At 46.5% G+C, this 14,427-nt stretch overlaps 1 protein-coding gene across 5 annotated transcripts in view; it reads right to left on the bottom strand.

Annotated features, from left to right (window-relative positions):
- Positions 1 to 8,521, bottom strand: part of LOC147616555 (protein SPA1-RELATED 4-like) — a 42,353-nt gene extending 33,832 nt beyond the window's left edge. For 4 of the 5 annotated variants that reach the window (XM_086777623.1, XM_086777627.1, XM_086777626.1 and 1 more), the window contains exon 1: positions 7,761 to 8,385. The gene's annotated coding sequence lies outside the window, so the exon portion shown is untranslated. Of the gene's footprint in view, positions 1 to 7,760 lie in introns of all 5 variants that reach the window. The other variant, XM_086777622.1, reaches the window with a different exon arrangement.
- Positions 8,522 to 14,427: the final 5,906 nt, after the last annotated feature.

The following is a 14,427-nucleotide window of genomic DNA, read 5'->3' as shown; positions in this document are numbered from 1 at the left end:
TCATGATCCTGTGCTCTCCCAGTCTGCATCCTGTCAATAGCATCTCTCGCCATGCTAAGGTGAAAGAAGGAAGAGTGTGGGGGGCGAGGTTCAGGTGGATGGGGAGGTGGCTGCTCCGGGACATGGTAGAAAGAGGTGGCATAGGTGTGCCAGGTGTGTGCTGGGTGAAGTAATCGAAGTCGGAAGGCGATGATCCTCGAAGATCCTGCGGGCCTCCTTACAGCCCCTTCCAAGAAATAGCTGGTATAGCTCTTGCTCAAGCCTGGCTAGGTAGGCTCTCTTCTTTCTCCGTGTGAGATGTCGAAAGATCACTCGCGCTTGCTGGTGAGTGGTGGATCCTAGTGACATCTCCCGATGTAGACAAGCTCGGGTATCACGACATTCCTCGTCGTACTAGCTATTCTGTGGGACAGTCCCTCCTGGTGATGTAGGGGTGGCTCTGGAATGCAGGAAGGCGGCTGCAGCGGACGTATGGAGAGTGGCTGAGAGGTGTGTGGTAAGCTCATCAAGTGGGATCTGGGGGTCGACGAGGTCGGAGAGGATGCAGTAGACGTGATCAGAATAGATGGAAGAGGTCTCTCTAGTGAAGTGGTATCTCGGACGGTGATGGGGCAAAGCAAGTGGTTGCATGGTGTATCAGCATGTGAGGGAGAAGGCCACGTATGCATGGTCGGCTGCAACACTGATGGGGCGAGGAGAGATGGTAAACTCCGGAATGAGTGGGATCAGAGAGAGGAATCCCATTAGATAGTCCACTGTATTGGCTCCATGTCCGAAGGGGTAGGAAGTGAAGGAGTTGGATCTAGGCCATCTTGCCACGCCATTATAAATGGCTAGGCTATGAGTCCCGCCAAGGGCTAAGAGATACTCTCCATAGTCTGTGCGGGCTGTTGTATCCTGTGATGTCCGCTCCAAAATCCTTACCCATCGTGTCAATCTCCTGGTACATGGGATCATCTATCTCAAAGAAGGGTACTTGTGCTTGTTTTTGTGTCTTCTTAATCACCTCGGCCCATGTGGTTTCCTCGTTTGCCTTCTTCTCCTCTTGTTCTTACAGGGTCTTCATTTGCTCTCTAAGTGTATTCAGCTCATCATTGAGGGATAGTTGAATTTCTCCTTCTTCGAATTGAGTACATGCCCTCAAGGTCTCGTTTTCCACTTTAAGGGTGGCGACTTGGGCCTCCAGCTCCGTGATTAGTGAGGTGTGGTGGCTAGTTTTGGACCATTTCCTCCTACATCTTGCTTAGCTGAGTTGTCATGTATGCCTGCATTGTCTGCCTTCCACCTATCCATCTCCTCTTACATAGAGGCACGCAACTCACACCTATGGTCATCACTATCCTTGTTCTCCCCGAGCTTCTTTTGTAGGTGCTCAATGTCTGTATCCTGCATTTTGCATACTTCTCTCATGGTGGTCAGGCATGTTTTCATATGGGGGTCACCGATCTTCTGTGTGCTCGCCCAAATCAAGCTGTATTTCCTCTCCTCCTCACCTCTAGTCCTTGTTGCAGGCGAGCTGTTCATGTTGGACTGAAGGGGTCCCCCTTCTAGTACTGATTTTGGTCCTCAGCTGGTGGCCCCCATAGATGGCCAGCTGCAAGTGGGGAGGCAAGTAGCAGCAGATAGGATTATGTTGCTACCTTGGGGGCCTGAGCAAGGGCGGGTGGGGAAAGGGGGAGTAAGACTGCAGGAGGGCAACGAAGAGAGAGAAAGAGGCAACAAAGGGAGAGAATGACTGCAGGAAGGGGGCGAAGAGAGAGAATGACTGTAGGAGGGCGACGAAGAGAGAGAACGATTGCAGGAAGGGGGGCGAAGAGAGAGAAAGGGGCAACGAAGAGAGAGAATGATTGCAGCAAGGGGGTGAAGAGAGAGAATGACTGCAGGAGGGCGGCAAAGAGAGAGAACGACTGCAGGAAGGGGGCGAAGAGAGAGAAAGGGGCAACGAAGAGAGAGAATGACTGCGGGAAGGGGGGGCAAAGAGAGAGAAAGGAGCAACGAAGAGAGAGAATGACTGCACGAAGGGGGGAGAAGAGAGAGACAGAGACAGAGAGAGAGAGAGAGAGAGAGGACACAGTATTGGGTCCCGAATACCCTCTGTAGGACCCCCACCATGAATGGTGTATTTGCTTTATTAGAATGATGTAAATCTAAAAATAAAGACTAGTCCTTGACCTGCACTTCTTCACCATGGTTGAGCACCTTCCCCTTGGCGCATCATCATGCAGTTGAATGTAGCTGGAACGTTCGTCAAGCCAAAAGGCATGACCACAAATTCATAGTGAGCCCGCTCCATACGGAAGGTTGTCTCGGGGATGTCCCCCCTCAACAATCCTAACCTGGTGGTACCCACTCTTTAAGTCCAATTTCAAGAACACCTTGGCCCCATTCAGCCTCTTGAGAATATAATCTATTCAAGGCATAAAGAACTTACTCTTGATAGTTAGCTTATTGAGTGCACGATAATCGACACACAATCGAGAAGAACCATCTTTCTTCCTGACGAACAGGATCAATGCTACAAATGGCGGCACACTAGGACGTATGAAGCCCAATTGCAACAGTTTTTGGAGTTGGTGGTCCAACTCCGAATCCATTGCCTTGGACAGGCAGTATGGAAACTTACTCGGGGAATCCACGCTTGGGAGAAGGTCTATCTTGTGGTCCTCCGGTCTAGACGGGGGGGGCTAGGGAGGGAGATTGTCTTGAAGAAAAATCTTCTGGAACTTTTAATGGAGAGCCTCGTACTTCTCTGAAGCACTGGCCACCATCTTCGCAGTTTGGATGTATATCATCACGCATTGTGCGCCTTTCCTGATTTCTCGTTTAGCCTGAAGTGGCTTATGAGAGTACAGTTCGGGATTCCTGGCTCACACTTAATGGTCTCACTGGGACTTTGGACACATTCCGGATAATCCGAAAAGTGTCTCTGTCCCAATCAATATCTAGTTGAAACTTGTGAAACCACTAAATTCCCAGAATTAGCTTTGCTCCTACAAGAGGGGCAACCATAAAATCTTGCACAAACTCTATGCCCTGAATCATTAATTTAGCACCCTGAGCTTCAAACTTGATACTCGTCGTCATTCCTATGATAAATCCCTCAACTTTCTTGTCTACTGAAGTCAGAACGAAACGGGCTCGCCGAGCAGCTTGTTCCGTGACCACGTCCTCCGTGCTGCTGCTGACAAACAAGACGACGACTCTCTAGCCACTTATGTAGCCCAAGGTCTTGAGCAATTCGTTGTGCTTATACTCCTGGTCTTGGGCGCCCTTCTGCTTATCTTCTAGCTCCCAACTAATGATTACACCAACCGAAGCACTGGGATCTGAGGAACTAGGGACAACCGTTGGGGTGGAGGCTGTGGTAGTTGTCTGTGGAGTGGTAGTCTTCTTTGGACAATCCTTAGAAGTGTCTCCTTTTATGTGACAAAAGAAACACCTACCCTCCTTGTACTAAGTTATCTCCTCAGTACTCAATTTTCCACCGGTCTTGCCTACCTGAGCTTTCTGGTCTGGAGTAAGCTTGGGCGCATTAGTCCTGGGGAAGACCCCATCTGGTTCTGGCCTTTTCTCCCCGAGGCGTTGCCTTGGGAGTGGCAGCCTAGGAAGTCTTGGGCTTTCCGTCATTGAACTTCATTTTAGCACTCTGCGCAAGCGAGAGTGCATCTTCAAAGGTGGCTAGCTTCCCACTGGATTTGTGTGTCAAGACCATAAAGGAACTACCCTTTTTTTTCATTGTCAGATATGCCCAATTGCAAACACAAGTTTGAAATCTTATTGGAAAACTATAGGATGGGTTGCGCGTTTTGATGCGCCCCCGATACTTATCTTCAAGTCGCTCAAGGTAATGGGACAGTAGAAACCGCCGCTTAAGGTCAAGGACAAACTCGTCCCAAACATAAGCTGTCATACCTAATCTGGTGTGGACATGAGTCCATTGGGGCCACCAAGGAATGGCCTCACCTTCCAAGTACCAACTAGCCAAGATCACTCTGTTAGGATCATTCTTTCTAACTGCAACAAATCAAGCTTCAAATTGATGCAACCAGGAATAAAGAATTGTGGGTTTGATCTTACCATTATACTTACTGAAGTTCATTTTCTCGGAAAAATGACTCGAGGAAGCCACTGGTGTCATTCTCGCATCTAAAGCCGCAAGATATCTTTCATGAGAGCATTTTCCTGCTATGGCAAGCTTCGACGAAGAGAGAGAACGACAAACTTGGGAACAGGCAGTCCTTCGAGGGCGGCAGACATGAGTGTGCAAGATATGTTCCAGTAGATGATGCAAACACTCGTAGAACAGAGCACCGAATTGGAAGAGCAGAAGACGCAGATCTTGGCCCTAGAAGAGTGCACCTATTTTATAGCCCCTTTTTCTCCATCTCCTCCTCCCTCTCCTTCCGTTTTCCAGTTCCCGACAGCAGATCCTCTACCGAATGACCCTTTTGAAGGGTTACGACAGCAGCCGAGTTCGACGTTCGAGTTGCAGATACGAGCAATGGGGTCTTCGAATGATAGAAGACCATGTAGCAGCATCCCGTGCTGCTGCAAAGACAACGCAAGGCGACGCATGGAATCCTTTCCGGGGCGCAATCAAACCCTCCACTTTGCGTGTGGGAGACTTCCAGCGGCTAAAACCAACCGTCCTAGCAACAGAAGTCACACCGAAAGGGGTGGTCCACTAGAGTCTAGCAACCAACCACACAAGCAAGAAAAAAATATCTTTTTTTTTTTTGTTCTCGTTGAATCTTCACACTTGAAGAAGGCTCAGATACCAATGTAACCTGCGGAAGCACGATGGAAGAATCGGTAACTTCAATGCTCAGAATTCAGCAATCAGTCACGACGAATATAATGCACAACATACAAGAAGAAGTGCAAAAAATAGAGAGAGAGAGAGAGAGAGAGAGAGAGAGGGAGAAGAGAGCATAGTATTGGATCCTGAATACCCACTGTAGGGCCCCCACCACGAATGGTGTATTTGCTTTATTTGAATGATGTAAATCTGAAAATAAAGACTGGTTCTTGACCTGCAATTCTTCACCATGGTTAAGCACCTTCCCCTTGGCTGTCCTGGCCCTTGGAACGCACCAACCTTTGTGAATAATGAGATGAATGACTGAATTATAGTCTTGGGTTTTTATACCCCTTCTAGGAGCAAGTTGGCTGGTCCTATTTTCCCTCCATGACCTGGTCCAGCAAATATATGCTATTTTAATCATCGTTTCACTCTAAAATGATCTGGCCCCCTGCTGCTGTTGGGCAGTGCCTGGGTCTGGCCATTGGATGTTGGGCAGCCTATTGGCCTGGCCGACTCCGTGCTGGGCAGCACCCAGGCCTGGCCACCTGGCTGGGATGGCCCATACGCTAGTCGGCTGCCTGGCTGGGCTGGCCCATAGGCCAGTCGGCTGCCTGGCCAAGCCCTATTGGGCTGGCCAACAGCCTGCCCAGCCCCTCCTGGGGCTGCTGGGGCTGGTGGCCAAGTCCTGGGGCCTGCCTGGCCCCTCTTAGGTGGCCTAAGCCCACCCAAAGCCCAATGCAAGAGATGACTCTCCTTTTTGGGGTAGCTCTAAGGGCTGGCCCCTTTTCTACATGCAACCTATATGCTTCTAGACAGGGGCTAGCCTCTTTTCTACATGCAACCTACATGCTTCTAGACAGATGCCTGGCATCTGGTTGCAAACCAAATACATAGGACACCTAAAATCATTCCAGAGAGGGAGACTCACAGTATGGACTGGCACTGCTTCATGTGCAATACAATGCACACCTGACCTCGACGCGCACAATGGAACCCTCGCTCACTCATCCCGGACTGGGCGAACATGGGACCAGTTTTTTACTCCAGGTCCTAGGTCCTGCACCTTCTTGTTCACATATGTCTACGTGGCATCCAAGTGCGGGATGCACGTGACATCAAGGAAGATAACATAGCATCCCAGCCCATACTACCTTCACCAATCATGCACTGATGAACTATGCTTGGGCAACCGCTAGTAGGGCTATAGCATAGTCACAGGGGACGGCGGGGACGGAGCCTAGGAACGTTGGGACGCCGAAACGGGACGGCGCAGGGACGGGGACGGACGGGGACGGACGGACGTCCCCCTGGAGGCGTCCCTCACAAGGGACGGTGAAGGGGACGGCAGTAGGAACGGGGACGGTTGTGGGGGACGGCCCTGTGGGGGGACGGCAGGGAGCCATTCTCTGGTTTATTTTGTCCGTTTCTAGCCGTTTGCGGAGCCGTTTCTAGTCGTTTGGGGTGGCCTTGAGCCTTTGAGGCTTGGGCATTGAGGCTTGGGCCTTGGGCCTGGCCTCTCTCTTGCCTTGAGGTTTGGCCTTTAGGCTTGAGCCTTGGGGCCTTGGGCCTTGGCCCTTGAGGCTTGGCCCTTGCCCCTCTCTCTCTCTCACTTGCCCTTGCCTCTCTCTTGCCTATCTAATATCTATATAAGAACAAGGCTACAAGGCTACAAGCATGGAGTTTAGGCTTTAGCGTAAACGGCCCTTCGGGCCGGGGGGGAGTCATCTCCCCCCCGGACCCCCTGCAGAGAGGGGCTCACGCCCCCCTCCGCACCTTCCCCCAAGTAGGCTGGTGTGAAACTGCGCGCCGCAACGGACCCAAAATTTACAGCCCATATGCAGTAGGTGTATAATAACTCACCACATATGCATGTAGCCTGGTTGGCAGCGTGCCAACCTTCTCCAGAATCGTCTCATGCTATCTGGCCACAATCGGCCACCATCCGGTGTTAATATGACTCAAAAGCTTACCATTTTATGTAAATTTGTGCTCATTTTGATGTACTTCCAAAGTAGAATAAGGGTAGAGTAGAAAAACTTTTAAAAAAAGTTATTTTTGAGTGCCGTTCCCTCCCCCGTCCCCGTTCCCTACTTATGGCCGTCCCCCGTCCCGTCCCCGTCCCCGTCCCCCGTCCCCGTCCCCCGTTCCTTGTGACTATGGGCTATAGTTAACAAATTTACAGAATTCCAGGCAGTATAGTACAGCAAGTTGAGACCATCTGACTGTATCTTGAGAAGGCTGTACCATGAGATGGCAGCGAGAACCTGGTAGGCCATGGTTTCAAGAGTAAAAGCAACACCTGAGGCGGAGCTTGGTCTCATGACTGTGAAAATTCAACAATCCCAGATAACCAGTGGATCAAATAGGTACTATTTCCAGGGTGGAGATCATGTTAGACCATCTCTTGAACACAAGAGAGGAGACCGTCTCCCATGGACTACTTCACAAGTTGGCATCACCATGACAGTGTGGGTCACCTGCATCGTCTGGAACGTAAAGACAAGATCCCCAGCACACGTGGCAGCACACTCACCACATTGTTTCGCCCTACTTGAAGGATCCATTGAAGGTGACCTTTAGACCGCCTTAAGTGAGTATAAGGTCCCTCCACCAAGCCACTTTCTCATCAATAGCCCGTGAATGTGATACCAATCTCTAAAGCTGTCGTGATTGTAGCCTAGACCCACTGTCAAACACTGCAAAATAGAGTAATTTTCTGGCATCTGACTGGCTCACAAAAGTAATGGAATCAGGCATCTTACAGTTTACTGCCTCACATTGATAATAAAACTGATTTGCGGCCTCAAAAACCACATTTCATGGAAAAAATAATATAAAATTGCGTCCGAAGATAATTCAGCGTGAAAGAAAACAAATGTGGAATTCGTCGGAAATAATCGGAAAAATGGTAGGACACTAGTACTTAAAAGGATGCAGAGAGCATTCTTGATCATACCTGAGAAAATAATTGCAATGCCCAATAGGCAGTTTAACTCTGCTAATCTTCTGCCTATTTCCAGCTCTCTTCTTCTGCAATTATGGATCACACACCATTCTTTGCAGTCTGAAAAACCCTAATTTCTGTAGATAAAAAGCATTTCAAGATTCCTGAAAAGCCTTGTTTCCAAGGTCGCGTCTGAACATAGCAAAACAATCTCTGCACCTTTGCATCTTCTTCAGCGAACAATCTCAGAGCTTCAGGAAAACCTAAAATCTTCTGTGCTTCTGGAAACCCAAAATTTCCAAAGGAAACTGCTGCTTCTTCTTCGTCCTCCTCAGCTGTGAACCGAAGGCTTCTACTGCAACTGTGGATTGCACACAGTTCTGCGGGAAACCCTATTTTTTTTTCTCAATTGAGATGAAGGGCCAATATGGAATTCCATCTTGACGGCACGCCTGTGAAGGCACCCTTCATTTCAGGACCCACCACCTTACTTCTCCGCCATTAGCGATCTTCCACCCACATGGCCTCAGCCACGTGGCACATCACTGTGGTGCCACCTCATCATCATCGTTACAGCGTTGCCATCTCAGTAACTTTCAGCCCAAGTTTAGGGTCATGTGCAGCATTGACACTCGAGCTAACAATTGATGCCTTTTCTGGAGACACTCACTACAATAATTGAAAAGCATGAGAATTATGGGCATGGCATATTTTGCATGCATATGATCTTTTAATGTCATAGCGAAACATGCCGCATATGATCCATAAATCTTGATGGAACTTTCTCTCCCTCTCTCTTTTGATGAGATGAGTCTTTGAACATCACAGGCAAGCCAATGAACCGCACTTAATCCATAGGATAGCTCCAAAGGGAGGATCTTATAAAATTTTTATGTGTGTGTGTGTGTCACGCGTGTGTACACAAGCTACTAGTGATTTTTTTGGGAGGAAATAAGAAAGGGACAGGTGAGTGCGATAATGTACGGACAGTTGCATCTGATGGTGACAAATTAGGGTTTTTGTCAGCACAGCGATCACATCAACTCCTTTCTCGTCTGTTAATTGTACTCCTCCTACTGCTCACAACGCCAAGAACAGGGAGGCCCCACTGTCCCGATGGCCTCTAGGCTATAGGGACTTACCCTTGTTTCATCTGCCTCACCAAGCATAGTACAACGACCTTCGTCATCATCCAAGATTCGTATAGCAGGTGCCAACAGTCAAGGCAAAGAAAGACAAAAACCCTGTCACTTCCCAGTTGGTGGAGACAAATCATCAAGAATACACTGCAAGGAATCCCACCCAAATCCTCCCCCATCGGGCAGAGGAGTGGGAGCAACGCCAGGCGGCGGGATTCCTCCTCTCACATGTGTTCAAACTGGCTCTATGTTTGCCGACTTGCCCTATCACAGCAGTCCACACACGTGGCACCAACCTCTGTGCGTGTTAATAATCTCTTTTCTCCCTTGCCATACTTGACTCCTCGCCTAAACTAGGTCTCTTTTCAAATCCTTTACAAACTAGCTATAAAGAGCTCGGTTGGCCCATCCCGCAACCCTAACCAGGCCAAAAAAGACTAAGACTAGGGAAGACTCAAAGACCAAGTTATACTACCTCAGTGAGATGGAACTAGCCCAGTTGAAGGGTGTCCTGCACAGAAGAAACCAGGAGGGGCCCAAGTGGATCTGGACACCAACATCACCCGGATGGAAGCGATGGAGCTACTAGAAGAAAAGATCAACCAAGCAGAAGTGGTAAGATTTTTGTTTCCCTTCCTCTGGATTTAGTACAGGAATGGCAAAATATCTACTAGACTAGCGTCCTAATTGGCCTTTGCTATGGGCCAAGACCTCTAGCCAAAGGTCTCAAAGCTTGGATGAGAGCAAACTAGGCTTTCAGGGGGGTCATAGTGAAATATACCTAGTACCTTCCCAATAATTATTTTTGTCTCCTATTTAAAGAAAAAGGTATGGCTCTCAATGCTCTAGGTGCAAGACAATGAGTCCTGAGAAATTCCCCTTTGTCCCTATTTCCTTGGACCCCTGAATTCTCTCATGTTGGTCCCAAACCTACCCTCTGCCTTGTTTGGGTAGAACTACCTAAACTACCTCTGTATTTACACCCTTTAATCAAGCTCCTGCAGTCGGAAGACTGTTGGGAGTGAGATCAAATGTGGACCTAAACCCACATTGGCACCCTCAAGCCCTAGTAGAAATAGCCATAAGTAAGGATCTCCCTAGTTCCTTATCTATTAATGTAGGAATGGGTTTCATCTTAGACCAACCACTGGTCTTCAAAAACATCCTGAATACCTGCTTCCATTGTGGAGCCAAAGACCATTTTATTAGGAATTGCCCCATTCACCAACCCCCCCTCCCTCCTCAACCACCAACCCCCTAGGTTGAGAACTTAAAGAAGACAGTTAAGGATTTCAATTTGTTGGGAGAAGAGGCAGAGGCCAAGGGCATCCACAAGGCTCTAGAAACCAGCCAAGAAAGAGAAATTACAATAGGTTCTCCCCACTCTTGGTTGGCATTTCTGATCCTACCCAAACAATCAAAGACTCCTCAAGTGAGGAGAATGATGAAGAGATACCAAGTACAAAATGATCTAGAGAAAGAGGTAGAGAATATGGACTTCCAAGATGTCTCATTGGTGAACTTAGGTGCTGGCCCAACACAAGCTCAGGAAGAATCCCGCCTAGAGGGGGGAGGAATCACCTTCGCTAGGCCATTATCAAACAGAACATCAGAAACGCAAGGCAAACAAAAGTTGAGATACTTGCCCTTAAGAGGAGACAGCCCCAAGTAGGGGGCATGGTCTCCCCTCTTTCCACAAATAAAAAAATCAAAAGGCATGAAAGATATGACAATAATTTCTTACAACACTAAAGGTCTAATTGATTGTAACCGATCTAGAATTATAAAACAATGGATTTTTCAACAAACATTCATCCTGACTTCATTTGTTTGGGGTAATGGTCCAAGAGAACAATGTTGCATTGGACTTTGACCTTGGTATTGAGAAAAAGATTGTTAATTCCAAAGGATGAATAGCACTTGTCCAGCACATCCGTGCATTTCTTAATTGGTTGCCCAATCTACCATTATCCCATGTGAATTCATTATCATAGGACATATCCTACCGAGCATGGATGCTTATTAGGTCCATTCATTTAGTTCTTTCTAGTCCTCTAATTGTATGTCCCATGCATAGCAATCTATCCTGGGGGGGACTCCACCGTATTAAAGTCCCCTATCAGAATTATAGGATCTACAAAGCGCATCAAAAAGTCCCACAACTCTGAACATTTAGATTAGTGATATTTAATCAGTAATTTTAGTGATGGTAAAATTTTGGTTGTATTAGAGAAAAATAAGGTAACTTGGGGAAAGAAATTGATGGCCTCCTCAAACATACAAGTAAAAATGTTCAAGAGAGCGATGTGTTTAAGTGAGTTTTGAGCCCACAAACACAAGAGTATTAAGCTTTAATCTCACTCTTACTAAAACAACCTTCTAAGGTGTGTGTATAGGCCTGGTTGAGGTAGTTAGTGACGTTTTCTCTCAAATTTGAAGATGCAAATCAATTTGCCATGCCCGAAAACCCCTAGAGGTGAGAGGAATTGCGATAATTTGATTTAATGAAGCCATATCAATCAAATTTCTTCAAAAAACTCCCTGGAGTAGGTGCAGATTCATGACACTAGCGGCAGCTTCTGTGTACATGTGGTGATGAGGAGCAGTGCCTAGGAGCTAAGAAGCCTTCCCAAGTTGAATTTCGTCAAATGCTTTTGCGTGGAGAGAGAATTCAACAGTAAAAGGGCTATAGGTTTTGACAAAAAGAGGGAAATCTCATAAAATTATTTTTTTTATAATTAAATTGTGATTAGGCTTAATTACAAAGCAATCTAGTAGTCATTTGCTTAATGTAAGTGTAGAAGTCTAATACCACTAATAGGTTTAGGGTGGATCAAGGTAGAAGAAAAAGCTCATGTTTTAAGCATAACTAATGGCTAATGAAAAGAGATTAAGGTTATTGCACACTAATTGGGCATAGAGACTAAAATATTGAAAAAGAGAGACACACACAAAAGTTGGAGAAATTGTACCCTAATGGCACTTCTATTAGATTGTGCCTTTTTTATAAAGGCAACCTTACAAAGCATATGCCAACATATTCTTCAAGCATAGGTGGATTTTTTTTCTATTTGGATACTGCCTCTCCATGCTTGCTTTCCTCCCAATAAGTTAGGTATGATAGCCATTATGCTCATGAGGCTATCTCTTGCAATCTTCACTCCTCTATCCTACAACATGGTGCTCTACTAAGTAGTAATATAAGATGCTTGGTGAACCTTACTAAACTAAACAAGTTGGTAGCTTCTCTAGTAGAGACAATGGTGTTGGGCTCTTTAAAGCTTGTGGAGCAGCTTGTTCAAGTTGATGTGCCAGTCGCCACCACTATACCTCTTCTTGTTTGGACAAAACTATTGTATAACATGGATAGTAGAGGTATTACATCTTCTTTTTGATCCTCCTCTGGTCTATATATATGTCTAGTTTTACTTAAAACAATAGTTTTCTTGATTTAAAATCTAGTTTACCCTTTAAGACCTTGAACTTAAGATAAGATTACTCCTATTTGAGTATTTTTTACCTTTAATTCTATTGGTGAGATGTTATGTGTCCATTTTGATAAAGTTCATTATTTTTTACCTTTAATTCTATTGGTGATATGGTACGTGTCCATAATCTTTTTTGGTGCATGTCCATCAAGGTTATCATTGCTTACCTTGAGTTCTATTGGTGATATGATGCATGTCTATATGGATGATTATTGTTAATTCTATTGCTTACCTTTAATTCTACTGGTGACATGGTGCGTTAAAGGTTATCATTGCTTACCTTTAATTCTATTGGTGATATGATGTAACGCCTCCGCTACGGCTGCGTCTTCCTCAAGCCGCCATAGCCTCGGCGTGGAGAAGAAGAGAGGGTGGAAGTCGGTTCACCTCCCAACCATATAATGACGAGTTAGGGTTTCTCGTTGGGTTTTATAGCAAAACCCTGGCCTGTGTCCACACCTCCTAGCCCGGCCGCCCATCTTACTTAAGAGCCGTGCTAACTTAAATGTGTACACACATGGACCAAACCCTAACGCCCATTAACCCCTGAACCCCGCTAGCACTAATAATACTCTCGAGACTCCGAAAGCTATTAACTTATGCTAGGGTTCGACTTCCGTAGGACCATAGTGTGTTCTTGCACAAACACAGGCACTTGCCGTACTAGAGTATCCCACACATCGTGATCATCCCCCTGAATGGTGGACACCACATAACGATGAGAACTCTTTGTCTCCGGCAACTTTAATTTCTTAACTAATGCATAGTTCAAAAAATTGTGCGTAGCACCATCATCAATGAGAATACGTACTCGATGACCATAAATGGAGCCATGCATACGGACCAAATCATGTGGTCCAACTGTCTCTTGCCACATAGATGCAGTGAGATTACACTCATGCATCTCGGCAGTGTGCGAAACCTCTACCGCAGAATACTTAGGATCAGCATCCAAGGGAAGTGTTTGCACCATGTGTACAGCCTTCTCCTTGACCTTCTCCTTATCCTTATTCTTGCGAGGCAACTGTGGACAATTTTTCTTCTCATGATCACTACCTAAGCAATGATAACATAGTTTCTCCTTCTTGGCCCGTTCAAAGTCTTGTGAAGACAACGGACCACTTGACCCTTTAGACTTCTTTGTGTTTTCAGTAGAATTGCTGGCAAGTTTACGCTTATTAGCATTAAATTGCGAGCCATTGAATTTGGCCGGTCTATCCATGCCCTTCTTATCCATGGTGTCATCAAAGATAAGGGCACTTTGGATAGCCGCTTCCAAAGTTTTAGGATATTGGGTTTTAACCTTTGCCTGATATTCTTTATCAAGGCCTCTAACAAACCCACGAACCTTTTGAAAGTCGTCCAAACCATCTAGCTTGAGAATGACTTCACGGTATTTGGACACATACTGATTAAGTGTAAGACCTTCCATCTTGCACTTGTCCCAGGCTGTCCAACTCCGATCTTTCTCGTTTTGTGGTAAGAACTCCTTTTTAAATGCTGTCACAAACTCCTCCCAAGTCTTAGGGCGAGTTTCAATAGGTAGACTCATCCACCACTTGTAGGCTTTACCTTCAAGTGTGAGACTCGTCTCAGTGACCATAACAGCAGCGGGAGTGCGGCGTAAGCGATGCAAGTCCGTCCACTTGTGTAAAAATGTATGGACCGCATCCTTGTTACGATCGCGCTCCTCTCCCTTAAACACAGGCGGCTTCACGTTTTTCAACATAGCCCCTTCCTGCGTTGCAGATGGTGCAATAGATTCTACTATAGGATTTGGAACAAGAGGAGGCATAACTATCGGAATAGGCCCTCCACTTGCCGCCGATCCACTTGCAAAACGTGCCATAAATTCAGTAAAAAGCGTGCTCATGTTTGTGAGATTGGTATTGACATTTGTTATAGTGCGCTCAAGTGCAACTACCCTTGAAGTGAGACGCCCAAACTCTACCGTGTCTACCAAACCATAATCATCTATTGGACTCGCATCCCCTTCGGCATCGGTCATGTTGTCATCCCGATCAGGCGCAACGGCCTGTCGCGAATCACCCA

The sequence above is a fragment of the Cibotium barometz genome, chromosome 38 (assembly GCF_041138505.1).
Source record: "Cibotium barometz isolate CiBa-2024 chromosome 38, ASM4113850v1, whole genome shotgun sequence".
Taxonomy (NCBI): domain Eukaryota; kingdom Viridiplantae; phylum Streptophyta; class Polypodiopsida; order Cyatheales; family Cibotiaceae; genus Cibotium; species Cibotium barometz.
Note: the sequence above shows the minus strand (reverse complement) of the source record. Positions and strands in the feature narration are given on the sequence as shown.